This window comes from Pongo abelii, chromosome 3 (genome assembly GCF_028885655.2).
Source record: "Pongo abelii isolate AG06213 chromosome 3, NHGRI_mPonAbe1-v2.0_pri, whole genome shotgun sequence".
NCBI lineage: Eukaryota > Metazoa > Chordata > Mammalia > Primates > Hominidae > Pongo > Pongo abelii.
The window spans coordinates 116,508,208-116,532,781 of NC_071988.2; the positions used below are offsets into that span (position 1 = coordinate 116,508,208).

At 35.9% G+C, this 24,574-nt stretch overlaps 1 protein-coding gene across 6 annotated transcripts in view; it reads left to right on the forward strand.

The window, feature by feature from the left end:
• Positions 1–24,574, forward strand: part of BMPR1B (bone morphogenetic protein receptor type 1B) — a 391,772-nt gene that overhangs the window by 297,131 nt on the left and 70,067 nt on the right. Inside the window, exon 1 of one of the 6 annotated variants that reach the window (XM_054554199.2) lies at positions 14,965–15,467. The exons of the other annotated variants lie outside the window; for them this stretch is intronic. The gene's annotated coding sequence lies outside the window, so the exon portion shown is untranslated. Of the gene's footprint in view, positions 1–14,964; positions 15,468–24,574 lie in introns of those variants that run through there. 6 annotated transcript variants of the gene reach the window in all.

Genomic DNA, 24,574 nt, shown 5'->3' on the forward strand with positions numbered 1-24,574 from the left:
TCAGACTTTGTTTCAAAAGTAACTTACCCATATACCCAGTTTAGACATTCTTTTATAAAATATTTTATCAGCATGATGTGTTGTTTAATAAAACAGTTGTCCTAGCACTACGCAAATATTGTCCCCAATGATGAAGAAGGGATAAGGAATCTTAATTTACTATGAACAATCCAAGTATGAGCTGAAAGATTTCTGAAAGAGTGAAATGAAGTAGGACTCCCAAATTTCCCGTCTCTTCCTCAGATACATTTAACTAAGTGATTTCTGTCTCCAAATAGTCATGAGATACCTATGAAGCGCCTGGAAATCTGTTCAGAGTTTGGCTCTGTGATTGCTCCCTCAGAAAGCACTGTGTTGCAGTTTGCATGCTCCTGGGCCCTCTGCTCATCCCCAGTTATATTAAACAGGTTATTCCTAATGGAAAGAGTTATGTCTTTGTGGCTACCTAGGCAGTTTTGGGGACTGTTCTGAAAAGAAACTAAGTCATAACTCTTTCCTGCTTCTGCTGGAAAAGATCTATGCCAGAATTCTTATTACCTTAGTTTAATATTATTTTGTGGATTCTGAGTCCAGAATTGAGTTTTCCAGATAAACACTTTTGAGTTCCCGGGCAATATGGAAACATAACCGGGGAATGACTGTGTGGTTGATGTGAGGTTTGCCTCTTCGGAAGTAAATAGATAGTGACTGATTGTTGTTAAAATGTCATTAACTGGAAATGTACTTTTTACCCTATCTTGCTTTGAAAATTAGCACTCAATATAGCTATTTCATAGAGCTCCTGTGTTTCCTCAGGAATTTTTGACTTTAGAATAAACACACACACACACACACACACACGCGCACACCACACACCCCTCCATTTAATATACATAGGCAATACCCCAGAATATATAATATTAAAAGAGGGTAAGAAAAGAGGCATTCCAAATGCTTGGGATTGTCCCGTTCCATAATCCGTGTCATGCATGGGCTACATCTGCAGCTTTTTTAAGTTTCTGGAGGAAGCTCAGCAATGCAGCTGTCTCTAATGTACTGTGAACCTTGAAAAGGAATTTCCTTTCAAGTAAGAACGGAAGTAGTTTGTGTGTGGGATGATGGAGCTGGAGGTTTCCTTTAACAGAAAATAAAGTGCTGTTATGTAAACAAACATCTGTACAACCTAAAACAAAAAGGCACCTACATTTTTAAAAAAGACCTAGTTAATTTTTATTATCTACTTTTGTTTTCTCATTTTTGAAAGCGAAGAAAATGTGAAGCAGAAAGTTGTTAGGTGAATTGTTTAAAGTCTCACCATTAGTACTAGAGTCCCAGGACAGAACTTGGGATCCTAGTTTTTAGTTCTAGTTCTTTAGGAATCACTTTAGATGTGGCCTTAGGATTGCTGTTTAGGCTGTATGTTTAGAAAGCCAAAACAAGGTCTTTGCCACATGATATGTTTGGATCTGTGTCCCCACCTAAATCTCATGATGAATTGTAATTCCCAATGTTGGGAGAGGGACCTGGTGGGAGGTGATTGGATCATGGCGGTGGTTTTCCCTCTTGCTGTTCTTGTGACAGTGAGTGAGTTCTCATGAGATCTGATGGTTTAAAAGTGTGTGGCACTTCCCCATTCACTCACTGCCTCTCCTGCCGTCATGTGAAGATGTGCTTGCTTCCCCTTTGCCTTCCACCATAATTGTGAGTTTCCTGAGGCCTCACCAGCCATGCCTCCTGTACAGTCTGTGGAACTGTGAGTCAATTCAACCTCTTTTCTTCATAAATCATGCATTCTCAGGTAGTTTTTTTTTTTTATAGCAGTGTAAGAACAGACTAATACACCACAGGAGCATTTTATTTAAGAAACAGGTTACAAAACATACCCTACCATCACCATCACCTCCAAGAATAAATGTCAGTGTATGAAAAAAGCTCAGAACTGATAACTTCTGCTTTGATTTTCCTATTTATTCTAATATATGCATTCTAATATTCTAATATAGTTTGCAAAAAGTACTCTATATTCAACCACATTTAGACTTCAATAATTTAGTGATTCTGGGAATGCAGCTTATGCCTAGTTTGTTCTGACCTAAAATACCTCAGTATCTGAGGTGAGAAGGGGACAAAGTAGAGGAACACATTTGAGTTCTAGGACAAAAAATTTGCACCCCAGATTGAAGATGGAGAATCTTTTTTTTTCCTCTTCCTAAAATGTTAATCTAAAGAGATTACACGCAGAATACCCTAACTAGCTATGACTGCAAATAAGAAATGTGATCTGCAGCTGTACACCTTGGAAATGAGTGTGAACATCTCTACAGATTTATTTCTTAATGCTAAAATTGCATGGTTAGTGTTCCTTTCCATTGTAGGATATCACTTGTACTTGGATCCTCTAGATTTACACATTTGATTTTATGGCTTTGGGTAATTGCTGTAGAATGTTGTAGAATAATCAGTGAACCTTCTTTAGCAGGTAAAATTGCTGTAGTATTTATCCTGATTTTTCAAACTCTCCATTAATTATTTCTTCAGTAACTGTAAATACTGACTTTGGTTTTGCAAGCCGAATGAGAATGCTTCGTTTCCTCCTGTGGCTTTGTTTTGCTTCTTATATTTGCTACTTAAGGGCTTTTAAAAATCTGCTAAAGATGTCGTATTATCTATTGACATTTTATAAGATACTCTGGCAAAATTACTCCCCCAAGAAGTTGTAGAATGGTTTACTTTTTAGTCTGGATTGTTTTTATTATTTCTGTGCTTTTAATGAATCACCTTATTATCTTCAAAATAATAAAAAAGACCTAGGGGTAAAAAAGAAAGTGGCATTCTTATAGTTACAATAGCTATTAATAAACTAATAGACAATAACTAACATATTCCATTTGTGGTTTTACAATTTAGAAATCCAAGCATACAAATATCAGCGTTCATTTTAGGTTGTAATATGTGCATGTTTCCATTTATAGATGTTAAGCACAGAGCAAGTTAAGGATAGTTGCTCTTTCAGATATAAAAATACTTATGGTTTTACAGTTTTTTTAGCTATAGTGATTATAATAACATGATTATAGCCTAGGGTAGATCATAGGTGCAGGAGCTTTTATTATTCCATTTGTATAAATGTAGAAACAGTTCGGAGAAGATAAATAACTTGCTCAAGGTCACAGAGTTAATACATGGTACATTTTAGATTGAAATCAACACTCTGGCTGTTGTATCCTTTCTTCTAGCAGCTATACCAAATAACATTTCTTAGAGGAGAATATTTATATGACTTGATATTCAAAAAGATGCAAAACCACAAAACATAAAACATTTTAGAATTTGTTTATAGTAAAATCAGTAGTAGTAAATAAAACAAACTACAGACAGGCAAAAGGACACCCCATACTCTTGAAAAACATGCTATATGACATATAACTGGAAAGTATCTATTATTAATTGCATATAAAAAATCTTCAAGAAGGAGAAAAATGAAAATAAACAATAAAAGTAGCAGAAGACACGAACAGGGCATTCATAGAGGAGTAATATGGAAATATAGGAAAAGAAGCTAATATAAATAGAGAACTGCAAGTTAAAATAATATGACATATCACATTATAGTCAGCAGATTGGCAAAATAATTAGCAGTTTTAGATTACCAAGGTTTGGCAAGGATGTGGAGAAATGGGAACCCTTAACCACTGTTAGTTGGAGTATAATAGTTTCAATCATTTTTAAGAGTGATATATATCATTTATAGGTATAGATAAATAATTATATGGAAATATTCATAAGATTAAGAAACTGTCATAGATATGACACCAAAAGCAAAAGCAATAATAGAAAAAAATAATGAAACAGTCTTTATCAATTAAAAAAATTATATGCTTTAGAACAGGGGTTCCCAACCCCTGGGCCATGGACTGGTAGTCATCCCTAACCTGTTAGGAGCTGGCCACACAGCAGGAAGTGAGCAGTTGGCAAGTGAGCGTTATCGCCTGAGCTGTGCCTCCTGTCAGATCAGTGGGAGCATTAGATGCTCCTAGGAGAGCAAACGCTGTTGTGAACTGTGCATGCAAGCGTTCATGCACAGTTGCGGGCTCCTTATGAGAATCTAATGCTTGATAAACTGAGGTGGAACAAACCATCCCCCACCACCCCTCCCACCCCTGTGCATACAAACATTGTCTTCCACAAAACTGGTCTTTGGTGCCGCAAAGGTCGAGGACTGCTGTTTTAGAGCACATCACCAAGAAAGTGAAAAGACAGTCCACATAATGGAAAAATATATTTGCAAATCATGTATCTTATAACACACATGAATCTAGCCTATGTAAAGAACCATTACAAATTAATAATAAAAATAACCCAGTTTGAAAATGGACGAGGATCTCAACAGACATTTCTCCAAAGAATGTATACAAGTGGCTGACAATCACATGAAAAAATGCTCAGCATCCTGTTATCAGAGAAATTCAATCAAAAACACAATATACCACTTCACATGTACTAGGATGGCTGTAATAAAAGATATAATAACAAATGATCCTAAAGATGTGGAGAAATTGGAATCCTCATCTGTGGCTCCTGGGAATATAAAATGGTACCACCACTTTGGTAAACAGTCTGGCAGTTTCTCAAAGTGATAATCATGTAGTTGTCATATGATCCAGCAGTTTGACTCCTAGGTATATACCGAAGAGAGATGAGAAAATGTGTCCACAAAAAACTTGCACCCAGATGTTCATAGCAGTGTTATAGGTAATATAAATGAAATATATTAATAATACAAACTGTTGTATATCTATATAATAGCATGTTATTTGGCAATAAAAAGAATGAAGTACTGATACATGCTACAACATGGATAAATCTTGAAAACTATGCTAAGTGAAAGAAACCAGATACGAAGACCATAGATTGTATTTTCTATTTACGTGAAAATTCCAGAGAGGCTTGGGGGCATAGAGAGTGACTGCCTGTATGTGGTTTTGGTTTTGAGGGGGTTGAAAATGTTCTAAAATTATGTCATTTGATGGTTGTATAACTCTATGCCTATATTAAAAAGCAATGATTTGTACATGTTAAATGAGTGAATTTTATAGTATGTTAATTATATCCCAATAAAGCTCCTAAAAATATTCGTAGGAGTGATAATCAAATTTAGGATAGTGCAGAACAAGGGAAGTGAAGGAACTGGTACTCATTTGACTTCATTCTCTAATATTTTGTTGCTTAGAAGTAAAATATCTGTTAAGATTTTATAAAAATTAGTTGTAAGAATCTTGAATTCTCTTATACATTTTTAAATATATTTGTAGCATTTTATATAAGAGAAGGACAGCCAGAAATGAATTTAAGTACATTATCCCTCCTCCCTTTCAGCTTGAAACATGGATTTTTTCCTAATAACTGAAGACAATTCAAGAAAATATCCTCTACAAGAAAATATGCAATTAGGAGTCCTGCAATGAACGTTGTTTGCTTTCTTCAATATCAATTATAATAATATTTTATCTTTAAAATCAGAATTTTACTGAAACAGTTTTGTTTGTCATTTTATTATTTAACTTATGAGAAAAACTATATGTGATTTAGAGTTGCCATGAGTCCTGATTCAAATCAGATTACTTTTCTTTTGCTAAAAACTTAGCAGAGTAGCCCACCTGCAATCCTGCTTGCTTAAGGGGAAATGATACCTTCTTGGGACAACTGCTGTTCATAATTCTTAGTCTAGCCTTGTGAGTAGCTGTTAATTTGCCTATGAACCTTTATCATGGACTCTCCCCTCACAGAATAAAAGATTCTCTTGGCAGACAAAGTGCAGGCCCTAGGCCAGAAAGGCTCATTCCTAAATCAGAGGTGTCTTATTACTTTTCTACTTGTTAATATAACAGAAATGCCTTTCCTGTCATAGGGGAGAGTGGTTGGGAAATTGCCTGTACTGACAAGCCCTTCTCAGATAGGAGGAGCTCACAGACATAACATAAGCATATTTTCCTAGAATATTGTTTCATGCTTTTCCCACTCAGGGCCATGGCCATTACTGGGGAGGGAAAACGACCTCAGGGCCTTGAGGTTTGTTTGTTGTGGTATTAATAACATATGATGGCAAAGATGAATATAGTTATGCTAGCATTCAAATACAGTTGGAAATGCAGTTATTCTGTAGCATACAGGTTAGGTAAAGTTTCTTCTGTTTCTAGAGCGTATAAACATAGGAGCGATTGTAATAGTTTAAGCAAAATCAAAGTGAGAAAATATGCAGTGCCAGAAGCTTTTGTGAGGGAGTGGAAATTTTTGCACAAAAGCCAGAATTTGACTAGATAATACTTCCCAAATTGTGGTCCCTGCATCAACATTACATGGGAACCTGATATAAAAGCAAGTTATTGGGTCTCAACTAAAATCCACTGAATCAAAAACCTTAGAGGGTTTTTGAGCCCAGAGATCCGTTGTTTTAACAAGCCCCTTAGTGATTTTGTTATGTACTAAACTTTGAGAACCACTGGACTAAATTATGTTGGTTTTTCAATGGCAGGTGAATAATAGGCAATGGAAATGCATGGAAATGCATTTGTGAGCACAGTTTTGGAATGATTAAAGCATTTTATTTAGGTAATAGAGTCTTCTGTCTTATTTTTCTAGTAAAGGAATTTTAGTTTATGCTACAATATCTAGCTATCTGATTTAATCCATGCATCTCTGAAGGGATGTATTGGTTTCTCATTTCTTTTAATTGAGACAGTTGTTGAATGATTTAATAGAACTTTGGAAGTTTCAAACTCAAGTGATTTTTATTTGCTGTAAATTATAGGTGCTTTCTTTGTATGCCATTTTATTCGCTAAACTTGTAGCATTTTACAGATTTAATAGGACCTAGATCTACTCTTAAGTTCTGAAGGTATTATCCAAATAATTTAGAAAATTGCTAAGGGCATTCCCCAGGTCACTTTACTGTGTAATTTTTTCCCAAGTATGTTTTGCATTTTAAATGTTTTCATTTTTCCTCTTAATCTTGTTATATATCAGTAACACATGATGTGTTGGCATCTTGTGGAATAACACATTTGTTCCAAGTGAAAAGGACTAGGTTCAGAAAACCTAGTCAGCCAAGAAGTTTACCCGACAGAAACCTATGTTGAATCTAAAATTAATGTGCTCACATTTTCCATCAAAATGAAAATGGAATGAAGCCAAGAAAGCACTATGAGAAGAAGTTTGTTGGTCTCTGCCCTGCATGAACAGCATTAACAAAATATGTCATTTAGTCTTGTAGATAATAGACGTGTTGAAAACAATATTTTACGTGTAAGTCTGAGATGAGACACAAACTCTGATTATGTTACTCCTCCCCTTAAGAGTCATTTTATTACATCTTTAAGCATATAATGACTTGAAGAAACCATTTTTTCCTTTGGTTTATCAAACCTTTATTAAATGCTTGGTGTCTTCAAACGTTGTGAAATGCCCTGTGGATTTAAGGAAAATATTCCCAGATGGAGGTCGCGGGGGCAAACAAATACAAAGAATACTTTGGGAACAGATAGGTGTGCATCTGACTTAAAGGGAGGTCTGAATCAAGTTGAGAACTAAAGGATAAGGCATTTAGAGGCAAAGAAAGGAGGTAAACAAGTTCCACATAGAGGGACCAACATGCGCGAAATACCCAGAAAGATCTAAAAGAGCATGGCACTGCTGGAGAACTGCACAGGGTTTAGTGTCACTGCAGAGTTGGAGGTGAGGGGTAGTGAGCAGCTAAGTTGAGATTTTAAACAGGGGAATGATGATGAAGGTTTGTGTAGACACAGGCTAGGAACCACATATTTTTTTCCTATGGGTGTGTAGATCCATGGCTGGCTCTTGAGAAGAAAAGTAACATAATCGTATTTCCTGTTTTCTCTATCACTTAATGGCAGTTCCATCCTTATAGTTAATTAAGACAAAACCCTTGGAATTATCCTTAGCTTTTCCTTGTCTCTCACATAATACACATGGCGCACTGGAAAATTAGTACTGTCTACATTGGGCATCTGCGTACACCACTTCCAAATCCTCTTTGACCTACCCGTGACTGCTGTCAGGGCTGCAGCCACCAGTTCCATGAAGACATTGCCCAGCTTTGTGAAGGTGGAACTGAATACTGTCTCATCTCCTGGCCTCCTGTCATGGACCCTCTTTGATGCAGCACATGGGATGTTGGGAGGAGCCATTCTATACTCATGTATAACCTGCAATGAGGGCCAGATAATGGCCCATGAAAGCAGACCTTACCAGTGGGGGATAGGAGCTGAGAGGTAATCACTTCTTTTATTCCATGGGTTGGCTATACTTGAACTTGTTTCCTTTAGTGAGATTGAACTAGATAACTTATCCTTGAATTGCCATTGTTTTCTTCGTTATTTCACAACCCCAGTCACAAACTTCAACTTCCTGGGATGTCATTCCCAAATAAACTCACTCTATGCAAGCAGTTGTCTTAGGCTTTACTTTCCTCAGGAATCAAAATTATGAAGTACCTTCAAAATACAGTAAGTCCTCACTTAATGTTGTTGATAGGCTTTTGGAAACTGGCACTTTAAGCAAAATGACATATAATGAAACCAATTTTTTTCATCAATGTTATAATGGAAATATATTGTCTCACTTCACTATAGTGACATGTATTTTGAAGCTTAGGTTTTTACCAATAGGAAATGACATTATTTTGCTGAAGGAAATGGCATTATTTAAGGACTTGCTACACATTGTTTTGCTTAAAGTTGCAGTTTCTAAGAACCTATCGACACCATTAAGTGAGGACTTATTATTTATCTTGAATCTGACCACTTCTCATCACCTCCACCACTACCACCCATGTCCAAACCACAGTCGGTGTTTGCCTTCATTATAACAACAATCTCCTGACTGGCTCTCTGCTTTGGTTTTTGCTCTCTATAGTCTATTCTTAGCATAGCAATCAGAGTAGAAGTTTTCAGAAAGGCCCATGAAGATCTGTTTCCCATTTCTTGTCTGACCTCACCGCGTACTGCTGTTTAGTCTTGCTGGACAAACTGGCACCTGTTACTCTTCAAGAATGCCAGGTGCACTTCTCCTTCAAGGCTCTTGCTCGATACTCCTTCTGTCTAGAACACATTTCCCCTTTTCTTTACAGCTGACTCTCTTCATCCTTCCCTTCTCAAAACTGACTTTTACATGGAGGAATTCTAGCTATCCTCTTTAAATCATGACCACTCCCAATATTTCTTTCTTTATTTCTCTCCAAAGTGCTTAGTATAATTTAGATATCTTCATGTTGTTTTATTTACTGTTTCTTTTTCTCCATTGACTGTGAGCTGTGAGGGCATGGAACTATGTCTGTTTCTTTCTACTGCTATGTCCTTGGGCCTAGAACAGAGCCTGGTACCTGGAAGGTGCACATTAAATAATTGTTAAGTAGATGAATGAATGGATATTTTAGAAACTGTAATTTTGGCCAGGCGCGGTGGCTCACGCCTGTAACCCCAACACTTCGGGAGGCTGAGGTGGGTGGATCACCTGAGGTCGGGAGTTCGTGACTAACCTGACCAACATGGAGAAACCCTGTCTCTACTAAAAATACAAAATTAGCTGGGCATGTTGGCACATGCCTGTAATCCCAGCTACTTGGGAGGCTGAGGCAGGAGAATCGCTTGAACCCGGGAAGCGGAGGTTGCCGTGAGCCAAGATTGCGCCATTGCGCTCCAGCCTAGGCAACAAGAGAGAAACTGCAAAACTCCGTCACAAAACAAAACAAACAAACAAACAAAAACTGTAATCTTAGCTGTGATGTAAAGAAGGCTAAAGGAAGGTAGGGATAGAGAGTAGAAATTAGGAGGCTGTGCTGTCAATCAGATAAGAAATGATGAGGGCCTCCTTTTGGCATCTTTTTAACAGCATTAATGGTGAGAGGAGGAAGGATTACAGAAAAATATAGAAGATTAAATGATTGAGTTGTTGATGGATTGGGCATAGTGAATATGAGAGCAGAAGAGATAAAAGAAGACTTAGGTTTTTCACTTTGGCAGCCGGGTGGATGGCGGTGATGTTCATCAGAGAGAATGCTGAAGAAAGAGCAGATTTTGGAAAGAAAGGGATAGGGTGGAAAGGCTTCTTGAAAAAGAAGAGTAACTTCAGAGTTTGTTGAGTTTGACATATAAACAAGACTTCTTAGTGTCACTAAGATGCTTGGTAGTCAGTTGAGTGTGTTGGCCTAGGGCTCAGGAAAGGATACTGTAGAGTAGTAAACTAGTGCCTAGTGAGGAAGTTTTGCCTTGAGTTAGGCTAGTGGCCTTACAAAAAAACAAACAAGGAAAACCCACATGTAACTCACCGTGTTCCTGCAGGAGCATAGAAGTTCTTAATCATTGCCACTATTTCTTTTCTAGATTATTTAAAAAACAGAAAAAGAAAACTTTAAGAAATAAAAAAATATATTGGTATATTTTGAAAGAAAGATAAAGGCATTTATCTTAAGACAAAATGCCAGAGTATCTCTAGAGTACAAGGAATTTAGCTTTAGTTTGTCCTGGCTAGCCTCAAACTCTTTATTTTGCTTTCATAGCCATTTCCTTTTATTGAAAACATGTTGAAGTACTTTTTCTTCTTCCTTTAGTCACCAGAAATGAGTATGTTCTATACTAAAACACTCAGAATCCATGTAATGAAAAATGTCTAAATGTCTCAAGATTTTTGATATGTATGTATCTGTTTCATAATATAAAAATTTTAATTGTTGTATTCTTCACCAACACGTTTTTCATGTATTTTGAAGCTTAGGTTTTTGCCAGTAGCTTTCATACCTCTGGTGATTTTATTACCTTATTTAATAGAGGAGAGTCAAGCATCTTGAACTGGTCTTCAACTTAGAAATTTATTAAACAATTTGATTTCTCAAGGGAGCAATACTGTTGGAAAAGATTATTATATACAAATCTCTGGGTCAATAGAGGATAGAGATGAGAAAGATACTGCCCAAGGAAATTTATAGAAACTAAATTAAAACAAAAATCACTCTGTCTGATCAGTAATCATCTCTTAGTTGGTGAATATACCTTAGCTGTGGATGAAATCTTTGACTTATTTGAATGGAACCCTTGCTGTTTAATCTCATACTGATACTTTGCAGTACACTAAGAAGATGTTAATGGTTTGCCAGTCTGAGCTTACATTGAATACTCAGTGGGTCACAGAGTTATGAAGGGCTACGTTGCCAAAATTGCAATCAATAAAGCATAGATTATGAATATATATGTATGTTTGTGTGTGTGTATATATATATATATATATATATATATGAACTCTATATTGCTGACAATGAAATTACAGTTCTTGCTTTCTTGAATGGAAGAAATCATGAAAACCATAATTCAAGGGCCTGAGATAGTTCAGATTTAGTTAAATAACCCTTTGTATTTGTTTTTAAAATGCCTGGTTATTTAGTGACACTGTTAACTGTTAGTTGGGGTTCTCCAGAGAAACAGAGCCAATAAGGTGATAAGGCATGTGTGTGTGTGTGTGTGTGTGTGTGTGTGTGTGTGTGTAAAGAGATTTATTATAAGGAATTGGCTCACATGATTCTGGAGGCTAACAAGTCCCAAGATCTGCACTTGGCAAGCTCAGGACCTAGGAAATTGGATGGCATGGTTTGAGGCAGAAGGCCAGCAAAGTCAAGACTTAGGCAGAGGGGAGGTTTCTAGGCAGAGGGGAGGTTTCAGTTCAAGTGCAAAGAAAGGAAAAAAAGCCCATGTCCTAGTATGAAGGCAGTCAGGCAGGACTCTCTTACTTTGAGAAAGGGTCAGCCTTTTTGTTTAATTAAGGCTTTCAACTGATTGGATGAGGCCAACCCACAGTAGGGAGAGCAATCTGCTTTACCCAGTCTGTAGATTTCAATGTGAATCTCATCCAAAGACACCCTCACTTACATAAAGACTCAGAATTATGTTTGAGCAAATATCTGGGCACCTTATGTCCCAGTCAAGTTGATGCACATAATTAACCATCACAATAACCAATTTTAAGTTCATTCACATTTATTCAATCAGGAAGCATCTTAGGCTTAGCTCTATGGATTGAGCAAGAAGGTCAGACATTTTGGTTATTCTAATGAAGTGGAAGACAAGTGTCAGGTAACACTTAATAGAGACCAGAATAAAGTTTAATAAAATGAGGAAAACTGCAAGTCTTAAGTAGTTGTATTCTTCACCATGGTATTTTTCATGTATATTGAAACTATATGGGATTAAAATTCCGTTTCTTACTCTGAACTTTAAATTATTAAACAGCCATTACGAAAACTATATACTTGTGTTTTAGTTTTATCCTTTTTACATTTTGTTTATATCACCATACATATTCATTTGGAAGGTGGTAGAATAATAATAAAGTAATAAACACAGTGAAGAAGCAAAACAAATTATTTCATTAATCATTTTTAGTTAAAAATTTTAAAAAATTAAAATGATTTAAGTATTCTGAATTTGGTTTATATTGGAAATTACAGAAGTAGGAGTCTATTAAATAAGCATACTCATTTTCTTGAGTTAATATTCATCTTCTGTTTTCTTCAAATTTGACCAATATGATATAGCTCTTGCTTTAGGTTGCATGATAGTGACAAGGAAGCTACTTCACAGTTGAGAGTCTTTTATGAAAGTATCTTTCTAAAAACCTATCTGTTATGCTTCTTGGTTGGGGAAACAAAAGTTCTAAGAGATAAGGGGGAAAAATCATTGCTAGAAATAGCAAACATAGTTTTCCCTCTTTTACAGATTTCTTTTTCAGCAGTGAATTAGAAGTGGCGGGCTTTGGAGAGATTTGTTCTTAGTAAGTTAATATTTGACTTGCCAAGCCATTTGGGAACACGGAATTGCCATGATATCTTCTGGGCATCTCCCCGGTTTTGGCAACAAGGAAATATTCAAGGCTGTGACTTCATGAAGAGAAGTTTGTCTGTGTGATATTATCCTGACTGCTATGTAGGATTGATGTAAAATGCAACATTTTAGTGAATGTTTTCTTTGTAGACACAAATCCAGTGTGAAAACCTTTTTTTTATGAAAAAGGTTTATGGCACTTTCATAGTAGCAGGGCTTGTCTTGTTGATTTAGATCAAAATCATTTCCTCCCAACATCATAACCATTTTACTGTTCAGTGGTGCAGAAGGCATTATAAAGAGTTAGTGAATTGTTTTGGATCCTTCAGAATTGGATGAGGGACTGAAAAGAAGAAAATATCACCAACAGAGATGATACTCTAGATAACTTCTTATTAAGGAAAAAAAAAAATTTTCACACTGAGAATTTAAGTGTTATAATGATTCGAGCATTTCAATAAACATCTAATACAAAACCAAATGTTTACAGTTCCACTTAGTCTTTCTTCATGCCTACGCCACTTTAAAGTCTTAACTGTTTTCTCTCTCAGCTTTTAGGAACAGGAAACAGGACTTCTCTTAATGTCTAATGAATATTTATGAAGTCCTTTGACAATTAAGGGATCATTAGAATTCACTTTAAAAGAAAGATAAAAACACTTTTAAGACCAAAGCAGAATGTGGTGGCATAGAAACTCACATCTCTCTTTCCTTTTGTGAATTGTCAAGATAAACACTCTACAAATGAACTAAGTGTCTCTTAAAAGTGATTCTAGGTAGGAGTTTGAGTAATATAGACATATTTGATTATTATATGATGACTTTAATTTTGCATTGACTTTTGGCTTGGTAAGTGTTTTTTTTTTCTGAAGATACTTGGAAATCCTGTTTTCATATGGCATATCATAATGCTTAGATCAGGCTTTGGAGTCACTTTTTGTATTTAAATCTCAGTTTCAGCTCTTTCTCAGCTCTGTGACTTTGAGCAAGTTCTTAGTGCCTCAGTTTCTGTATTGCAATATGCAAAATATAATACTACTCTTTCCACAGCTTGTTGGAACAAGCAGCTGAGTTAATACATGAAAAATACTTAGAATAGTGCCTGGAACGCTGGTTTTCTTTGCCTTGAGAAATCTTTCCTTTCAGTTCACACACTTTGGCCCTACTAGAGCCACTTGGAAAGGCCTTTGTTTTCTCCTCACTCGGGGTGGAGGGGTGCACAGGAATAGTTAATGAATCCTCATTCCTGATGGGTGGCATTTTAGTTTTCTTCTTCATTTTCATTTTTCGTCATTGTTTTTTTTCTGAAGACCCCAAGGCCCTATTCTACCGCTTCCAGCTACCTTGGACTGCAGCTGTTCTCTTGGTTCTAATATGATACAAATAATACAAGGATGCCTAAATATATATTCAGTCACTTTCAAAAGCACAGCCTTTTATGAATGAAAAATTGCTAAAGTAAACAAAGTACTTTGAAGCTAGAGTAGTTATGCTGTTTTTGCTGCTACTCTAGCTAAATCACTGTTATTTAGTAATGGAAATTAAAAAAAAAACCTGGACCTGAGTTTGGTAATGGAAATTAAAAAATACCTAGACCTGAAATCAGATAGAAAAGTTAGAAAAGTTACATGCCTGCTTATGATTATTTTAAATATGAAATAGAGGTATGTTTTGGGATGAGCAAAGAAATAAAGCATCCATCTGCATATTTCTTTTTTTCATGAGGCTTAACATTTGCAGAAGTAGGCACTGACCTGGAAACCAAAAATTTGTAGTCTTGTTGATAAATGTATTCCTCTAAAGAACATCCCACTTACTCTTAAGTAATTTACCATCCTACTTTACACAGTGTAGGTCATAAGATTAAATGTGTCTTTCTAAAGTGCTGATAGCTATTATTTAACTCAAACCTTATCTTTAAGACAAGCCTCATAAATTTAATAATAATTAGGCATAGTTTCCACTGGAATTTTTACTGTTTTCACCATCTGTTCTTCTCAGAGTCTATATAAAAGGTATTGGATCTGTTTCACAGTAACTTAGTAAATATTCACTTCTAATAATTATTTTCTGTTGGAAAGTGACTGCTATACTTATGATTTTTAGGCAGTTAATAGTGAATCTATTGTTAGTCTGTTTTTTAGATGCATGATAGTGGTACTTTATTTTCACATGTTGTATGTAGATGATATATTAATAGTATTAGTAGTATGATGCTAATGAAAGATAAGAATATAATCCTGTATCATTTAATAGCCATTGTGTACTTGAGTGTTTATGCCCAGTTTTTATTGTTGTTTAATTTGCCTTTATAATTCTTACCACATAGTCCTCAGTTTGGAGTAGAAAGACTTTATAGAACACAGTCAATTATTTCCATGTTTCCAAGTAGGCACTCAGATACAGTAGTACTAGTTGGCCTGCCTTTTGTTTTATATTATTGTAAGGCTTCTGTCTCTCAGCTCAGTAGCTCCATAGCTTTGTTTCCCCTTCCATCCAGCCACTCTCACAAGCCTGATGTCCATTCTTTTTTTTTCTAGTTGGGCTAAAGGATCAGACTTGTTAATTTGTCTAGTGCAAAGAGAGAAAGAAGAGAAGACCCAGGTATTGAACTATGAATATCCTGTAATTATAAAACAAGGCATATTTTTGTGTAAATAGTAAAATGTACAGAAGACATTCAAAAATAGTTTCTAAATTGTATGCAGAGATGGAAGTGTTCAGTGAATAGGCTTATCTCTTCCCAAGAGTCCTAACTTGACTTACAACCCTCATTTCACTGTATGTATAGTAAAATTTTAGGATGAACTGATGCTTTGATTGGAGGGATGAGCTTAATTTGTACTCTGCAGGAATCCATTCCAACTTTATTAGTATTATACTTGAGATTGGTCTTATGCTATAGTTAGCTTGTCTTTTTTAGTTCATTATAATGTATGTATTTGCTAATGTAAAACTACTATGAAAAGTTATAATCTAGTCTTTAAAAATACTTAATACTTAGAAATTTAAATGTCTTTCTTCAAAAATTTGCAAGACTGAAAATCAGAGTTGGATGCATATGTGAGCCAGTTAACATCAAACAATGAAGTTCTTTGAAGATTGTAGCTAATAGTAGTATGTAAATTGCTCACACTTATATGAGGCAAACTGTTGTAGGTACTAAAAGCATTTTACATATATAAGTATTATTGTCATCTTCATTTTACAGATGAGGAAATGAAAGTTCATGGAGGTTAAGTAAATTGTCTGAGGTCACACAGCTAATTATCCAAGTAATCAGTGGGGTGACTCATATGTAAATAAATTATGCTACTTGCAATAAGAGGGAGATAGTTGGTAGGCCAGAACATGTGTGTGCAACTAAGGTAGAGTAAAATATATAACACAGTAAAGTTCTGGGGAAACATCAAAAAAGAAACACAATCAGAATTATAAGCAAAAACATGGGAATACAAAAAACATGGTACATCTAATTAGAATAAGGTATGGATAGGGAGCAGACTATAGTAGAAGATGACGCTGGAATGAAAGGTTGAATCAGTTCATGAAGAACGTTGAATGCCTTCCTAAGAACCTTAGAACTGTTAGAGATTTTTATTTGCTTTACTTTATTCGCTTTACAAGCATATGCACGTGTGTTATCTTTAGAAGGCAGCGGTGCAAACACTAGATGGTAGAAGTGGGAGGGAGATCAGAGAGTATTACAGTAACATTGGTCAGGGACAGGGATAACGGTAGGAGAAAGGAAAGACTCCAGCCAATAGCTTGTATTTTGTGGTAAGGGAACATGGAAGACGTAGGAAAACCTATCCTTCTTACTGGGAAAAAGAGAAATCAAATGTACATACACCTGCTGATGGTGATGTAGTATTATTACTATTATGGAGTGATTTGGTAAAGCAGTAATGTGCAGTAGTGAGCATCTTAGCTCCACCTTAAGACCCTGTATTATATAGGCCTCAGTCATTTAGACAAACGGGAATACTTGTGTCTATTTTGCCAGGCTCCGTTAAGAGTTATATGAAAACATGTGAAAGCTGTTAGAACAGTTTTCACCTGATGTAGGCACTCAGTAGTTTTTCTTCATTCATTGATGGATTATTTCATGAATTATTATTTACTTGTTTGAGGCGTACCAAGCACAAAGCGCATAAGCACTTTGCTAATGGTTTGCTGACAAGCCACTTTCTACATAGTATTTTTAGATTGTCTTCATAAATTTTAAAGTGAATGTGATATTTCCTATATATGCTCTTCCTATTAAAAGGTGGTAAATTAGAATTTAGTAAAGTTATTTAACTGGCTTTTCATGATTATATATCATGGAAGAGCTGAGGTAAATTATTAAATGTATGCCAGTTTTAAAACCTAGTTAACAATCCATGAAGATGTTATAGAATGTATGTGTGTCTGAATCTGTTTAACATACACATATATATTCATGTAAGTATCTTGCAAAATACAAGATGTAATGCAAATATTAAATATTGTTTAAAATATAGCTAATATCATCTAGCTTTGGGAATAGCTTATAAAGTGAATTGAATATGGCACACACAGCATACCATTTTAAAATACATCTGTGTAGTACTTGGAAAGCCAAGCTGATATTGTGCACTAAGCAGCTGTAAATATGAGTCAGTAACATGGGTCACTGTTCATGCTTCACGTAGTGTGTACTGTTCTTCAGGTTGGTTCTTTATGCAGTGATACAGATACTTAACAGTACCAGCAGGAACCATGACTATGGAATTTCCACATTATTGTCTTCTAAGTAGTGAAATGATGCAACAAAGTAGAAAGTGACTTCAATTAGCTAAAATTTTAAAAATATGAATTAGTACCAGTAGGTAGTACCAGTGATAAATACTTGGAGGTTATCTATCACACTCTAGGAAGTAGTCTTGTGTGTGCATATTTTTAACTGGTATATGTTTTTAAATTGCTTCTAAATTCTGGTAGTGGCTTTATCTATATGCAGTTGCAGTGAAACTTACATTCTTTTTATTGACAAGTTTTAAGTCATGGGTTTCTGATAAATGAATAGAACTAACATTTATTGGTCATTTACTGTATCTCAGGCACTGGGCTCTGTACTAAGTGCGTTATATCATACTTCATTTAATTTTAACAACAGCCATGTGAGAAGTGAACATTATTACCCCTGTTTTCAAGATGAAGAAGTTGAAGTCTAGGGAAACTAATGAATTTACTCAAAGCCATACAGCTAATTAGTCTAGCCCATGCACTTTCTTCTGTAACGTGCTGTCAAGGTTACATTGGTACTAGAGACTGTGTTCAGAACCCTTCACACCCATGTTCCCCTTATTTATCTAAAACATAATTTAAATGAAATGGCTCTGTCAAAATCTGTATTTCTTTCTTTTTTTCTTTCTTTTTTTCCTTACTATTTTTGAGACAGAGTCTTGCTCTGCTACCCAGGCTGGAGTGCAGTGGCGCAGTCACAGCTCACTGCAGCCTCAACCTCCTGGGCTCCAGCGATCTTTCCATTTCAGCCTCCAGGGTAGCTGGGACCACAGGCGCACACCACCACACCTGGCTAATTTTTGTATTTTTTTGTAGAGACAGGGATTCACCATGTTGTCCAGGCTGGTCTAGAGCCCCTGAACTCAAGTAATCCACCTGCCTTGGCCTCCCAAAGTGCTGGGATTACAGGCCTGAGCCACTGCGCCTAACCCAAAATCTCTATTTCTTGAGTTTGAAAATTGTATGTCAGAAGGAAGGGGAAATGTTAGAAAAACCCAGCTGCATTTTCCCCTTTCATTTTCCATTTTAGAAAGCAGAGATTTTACCAAATGGCAATCACAATAGAAAATACACACAACTGAGATAGGACAGAATCATAAATGTATGTGAGGTAATGGTGTTTGTTCCTCTTGTCTTAATAGATGATCCATGAGGCCTTCACAGTAGGGAAGTTGTTCTACGTACCTCAAGAAAACTTTATCACGTGCCTGCCAGGTGCCTGACATGATTCTAGATGCCGAGGATGTAGCAGTTAGCCAAAGGGATATAACTCTTGCTCTCATGCAGTTTATATTCTAATTTGGATATTCTAAATATTTCATGTAGAATGTGAAGTAATACCACATTTATCACATAAGAAAGATACTTTCAGAGCTTCTCTATTTAATAATTTCATGTAGGAAAAGAAGGTCTCCTTAGTGTATCTCATCTTTCAGACCTTTATATGTAATAACATGATTTTTCCTAATTTAGAATTAATGGTTTTTTCCAGCATGTAAGAAAAACTGACTTGTGTTTGGAAATCAAGACTTAAGTTCAAATCAAGACATAAACAAACATAAAGTTAGGGAAAAGTTTGTCTCTCTCTATATATAATCAGTTCTTCAGTGTTCAGGTGTGAAATGAAAAAAAAAACATGCAGAAGAAACAAAATTCTGCCTATGATAACTTACAACCCAAAACAAAAGCTATCAAATAGGCAAACAAAAAGCAAAAATCAACCAAGACTGATTTGTTCCACATTTGAGAAACTTTTTCTTTTTTAAATTACTTTTCTGAGAATGTGAACTTTCTGTATATGCTTGTTTACTCTCATATTAATGATTCATTTCTTCTTTTCCCAAGTATTTGCCAATACTTCATAACTGGCTGAATCTAAGAGGTGCTAGGTTAAAAAATTAAGACTCAGGAGCTTAATTGTGCCATTTACAAATAAAAGCATTTAAAGTACAAATGAAAAGCTCTGTTTAGATCTCAAGAGGTTCAAAAATTACGTTTTCTTAATTCTTTTCTTTTTAAAACAAATCATCTCTTATACTCACTCCGTTCTCTTCCATCACGGTAAAAATGCCTTAGCTTATCTTAAAATATTTTATGTATGTATGTATGTATGTATGTATGTATATAAAGTCTTGCTCTGTCGCCCAGGGTGGAGTGCAGTGGTACGATCTCGGCTCACTGCAGCCTCCACCTCCTGGGTTCAAGTGATTCACCTCCCTCAACCTCCTGAGTAGCTGGGATTGCAGGTGCCCACAACCACATCGGCTAATTTTTGTATTTTTAATAGAGATGGGGTTTCACCATGTTGGCCAGGCTGGTCTCAAACTCCTGACCTTAAGTGATCCGCCCACCTTGGCCTCCTAAAGTGCTGGAATTACAGGCATGAGCCACCACACCTGGCCTAAAATATTTACAAATTTTATATCTCTAATGCTAATGACTGGTTATTGGTCATCTATTGTGTCAGTTTTCAAAGTATGATTTGCCACCATAGTAATATTAACATGTTTTATTGACATTTGCACTGATAATAAACACCAATGGATAGAGCTTTAGCACAAATCAAAGCAGGAACCAAACTATACGTGTATTCTTCACTCCAGTGTGCTCACAGTGAAAACAACCAACCAAACCAACCAACCAAAGAAACAAAAGGAAGCTTCATTTAAGAATATCCTTAATGAAGCAATAAAATAATTAATTTTATTAAATCTCAACCTCTCTGTAAATGTGTTTTTAATATTCCGTGTGACAAAATGTAAAGTGTATATAATAAAATTTTTCAGCAACTGAGAATCAATGGTTGTTGATATGGTTTGGCTATGTCTCCACCCAAATCTCATCTTGAAATGTACTTCCCATAATCCCCACATATGTCATGAGAGGGACCCAGTAGGAGGTAATTGAATAATGGGTGTGGTGATGTTCATGCTGTTCTTGTGATAGTGAGTGAGTTCTCATGAGATCTGATGATTTTATAAGGGGATTTTCTGTTTTTTGCTTGGCACTTCTCCTTGCTGCCGCCATGTGAAGAAAGATGTGTTTGCTTCCCTTTCCACCTTGATTGTAAGTTTTCTGAGGCCTCCTCAGCCATGCTCAACTGTGAGTCAGTTAAACCTCTTTCCTTTATAAATTACCCAGTCTCTGGAATGTCGTTATTAGCAGCGTGAGAACGGACTGCTACAGGTGTCTTGAGACTTCATGAAACAAAATTTTTACTAGAAAGAATGACTGACAGAAAAACTATGTTTATTCAGACTTGGGTATTTGCAGCTATATTCTCAAAAATGAATGAATTGAGCCTGCCAGTTCAAGGAAAACAGTTGACAGTATTTATTGCCAATGATAAAACTCAAACTTTCAAGCAAAAGTTAGGATTTTATGAAGCTTTTATCCACCTAACTGGTCTGCATAACTGAGTGGACCAAACATTTTTTTTTCCCAGATGGCCAGTACCTGTTGTTTCATATTCATGCATGCATAGGTAAAAGATCAGTTTAAAATACAAGATGGACAGTAGGTTTTAATTTATTGGAATATGAAAATTTCATTGATAGGGTTTTAGAGCCTATATTGTAACTTTTAAGAAACTCCGTGATGTCCAATTTTAGTGTATATTAAAGAATAACCACTCATATGAAAAGGCTATTAAAACAGCCTCCTAACTACATATCTGTGTGAGACCAATTATTCTTAATATGTCAATCACAACAACATGCTGTAACAGATTGAGTGCAGAAGCAAACATCCAGTTTCTTCTATTAAATTAGACATTAAAGAGATTTGCAAAAACGTAGAGCAATGCCACTGTTTTCTTGAAAATATGGTAAAATATAATGGGTTTATTATTTTTTAAAAATGAATTATGCATTTTTTAACTGTTCAGTTTTTTTTAACATAGTAAATATTGAAAACTGTATCCAGACACACAGAAAATTTGGTATCCACAGTCATTTTTAACAACGTAAAAGGGTCCCAAGAACAAAACATTTGAGAACTGCTGTCTAGAGGAATCACTGCTTTTAAGAGTTGCAGAGCACAGAGCTTTACTTCCACCTTGTCTGCTGCTCAGTAGTTTGCGCTCAGGCAGATAACCTTCCAGCTCTAGTCCACTCATCATCTGTAAAATGAGAGTGGTAACCCTTACATGGCAGGGTATTTTGAGGACTACATTAAATAAGATTTATAAACCTGTAATAGGGGATAAATGATTACATCTCATTTAATCTCCCAAACTCTGTGAAGTGTAAGTATTGTTGCTGTGAAGTGTTTGAGACCAATGGAAATTAAGAACTTGCTTAAGGTCCCAAATAGTAAATGGCAGATCTGGAATCCTTGTTTTATTAACATAATGTTCAGTACCCTTTTTTCATGCTATAGATTTGAAAAAAGAGTACGTGTAAGCAAAGTAGAAGTTACATAGAATCATAATATGTTTGGGCCGGGTGTGGTGGCTCACGCCTGTAATCCCAGCACTTTGGGAGGCCAAGGCGGGCAGATCACGAGGTCAGGAGATCGAGACCATCCTGGCTAACACAGTGAAACCCCGTCTCTACTAAAAATGCAAAAAATTAGCTGGGCGTGGTGGCAGGCGCCTGTAGTCCCAGCTACTCAGGAGGCTGAGGCAGGAGAATGGTGTGAACCCGGGAGGCAGAGCTTGCAGTGAGCCGAGATCGCGCCACTGCACTCCAGCCTGGGCGACAGAGCAAGACTCCATCTCAAAAAAAAAAGAGAATCATAATATGTTTGAAGTACAAGAGAGGTTAGAGAATTTATCTTCCTACGACCTCATTTTATTGATAAGGTAACTCAGGGCATGCAGGTAAAACAATGTGACCCCTAACTTGCTTTGAAGCTGGCAGTATTTTTAACATAATCATCTCATTCCTATTAAGCATTCTTTTTTATTTTTTGCTTGACCACACCAAAAGAGTTCAAGTCTCTTTGGCAAGAACTGTCCTTATCTGTTCCACAAAGATGCCAATGATAACAAAAACAGATTATAAAGACACAGAAAGATTATGGTAAGTATCATAATCATGGTAAATAACTATAATCTTCTATGGCTACAGGCTGATTTTTGTTGTAGAAGCAAAAAAAATTTACAGTGTTTTTCAAACCTTAGAAGCTCAAGAGTTAGAAGTTTAGCTGAAGTGATTTAAAAAGGGAGTGTGTGTGTTAGAGGGGAAAAGGAGAGAGTTACTACTGTAATAAAAAAGCGAAAGGAACTGGAAATATTTGGAACAGGAAAGTGCTTATGATATTCAGGGTCAGATAACTCATCTCCTCAGAGCAGCCTAATAAGATTTCAGGATAACACACTATTTTTTGGTGGTTCTTAGTATTATACTATGCATGCAGATGCTTCACCTTCAACCCAAAGATACCTTATGGAGGATGGAATTAAGGGTTTGGTTCACCACTCTATAACCACTCTGTAATGCTTATCTCTTTTTTTGTGTGTTTCTTCATAATTTCTTCCCATTTTACTAAGTAGAATTAAAAACAATCGAGTTAATGGTACGGTATTAAACTATATTTTTATGTAATTAAAAATATTTTGTAGATAATAAGCTCAAAGGAAATGCAGGTTTTCAGATTACTTGTGATTGGTTTAATTTTGGAAATTCACAACTATTCACTTTTGGCTGTATGTCCTGACATTTTCCCCTTTCTCTAATGTAATAAAGTCTTGTTTCAGTCCTTTCAAATCCCTTTCTCAGTAAAGTCACTAATGTAAACTCATAAATAATTTTATATGTATGCAATATTCCCTAAATATGTAAAAGTAGATGTCAGCCTTAAAATCTACCTGAAATTAGGTTAAATCAGTGACATTCATACATATATTCATATCTAATTTATGATATATATCTTTATATACAGATATATAAATAGATTTATATATAAAATAAAAAATATTTTATATATTTTATCTATTCAGTACTCTGTATGTACATGATCTATACATATCTTTATAAATTTATATTTCCATGTGTGTGTATATATACTTATGTGTAGGTGTGTGTATATATATGTGTATATATACATTTTTTTCATGTAAATGATTTTCTGTTTGTGGCCAGGGCAGGTTCAGATTTATTTTTATCCCTCTATAATCTTAGGCAATGGGAGGTTAGATGCCCTTTTCCCAAATTTTGTTTTAGGTAAGGGCAGAGTTGGAAGCAGTTAGAGGTGTAACATGTTATAGTGTTTTGGAATATTTTGAAGTTACCAGAGTAGCCACTACTTTGTGTGCATGATTCCTTTCTTTAGAAACATCTATTACCCTCTTTGTTACCCATCCAGAGAGTGTGGTCATGGGAAAAGCAATCCCCATGCGGCATTACTGCATTACAGTGTTGACTCAGGGACACTTCCCTTGCACTAAATTCCTAATCTAGGCAGGTATGTTTGTCTAAGTCTTTTCCATAATCTAATTCATTCACTCAGTATTACCTTAACAAATGTATTGTGAGAACCTATGTTTACAACCTGAGTCTTTATTTGGTGAATCGTCACTGTGCCGGTTTTCTAACCAAGACATTCTGGAGATTTCTGAGTCAGTAGCATAGCTAGAGCTAGAAATCGTGATTCCTACACCTGCTTGGAGTCTAGTTATCCTGTTACACGTGTGACTTGGCCTATTGAAAGAGCTGGTGCCTGGTTACATGTTTTGTATGTAAGTTTTTACATTTTGACATGAAGGCCTAAGCACAGACATCTCAGGTTTTCCTCTCAGAGTTCTTGTCCCCTTTCTTCCCCATACACTCATTTTCTCTTTGTTGTAAAAGCCTTCTTTAGCCAGGCTGGTCTAGGTTGGGAAAATGACTCTTTGATCATAACCCAAGAAGGAATGTATCAAAGCAAACCATCCTGTGTGAGAGGGACTGTGGCCATGGCTGTACCTCTGGGTGTGTGAGAAGAGATGGGATCCAGCA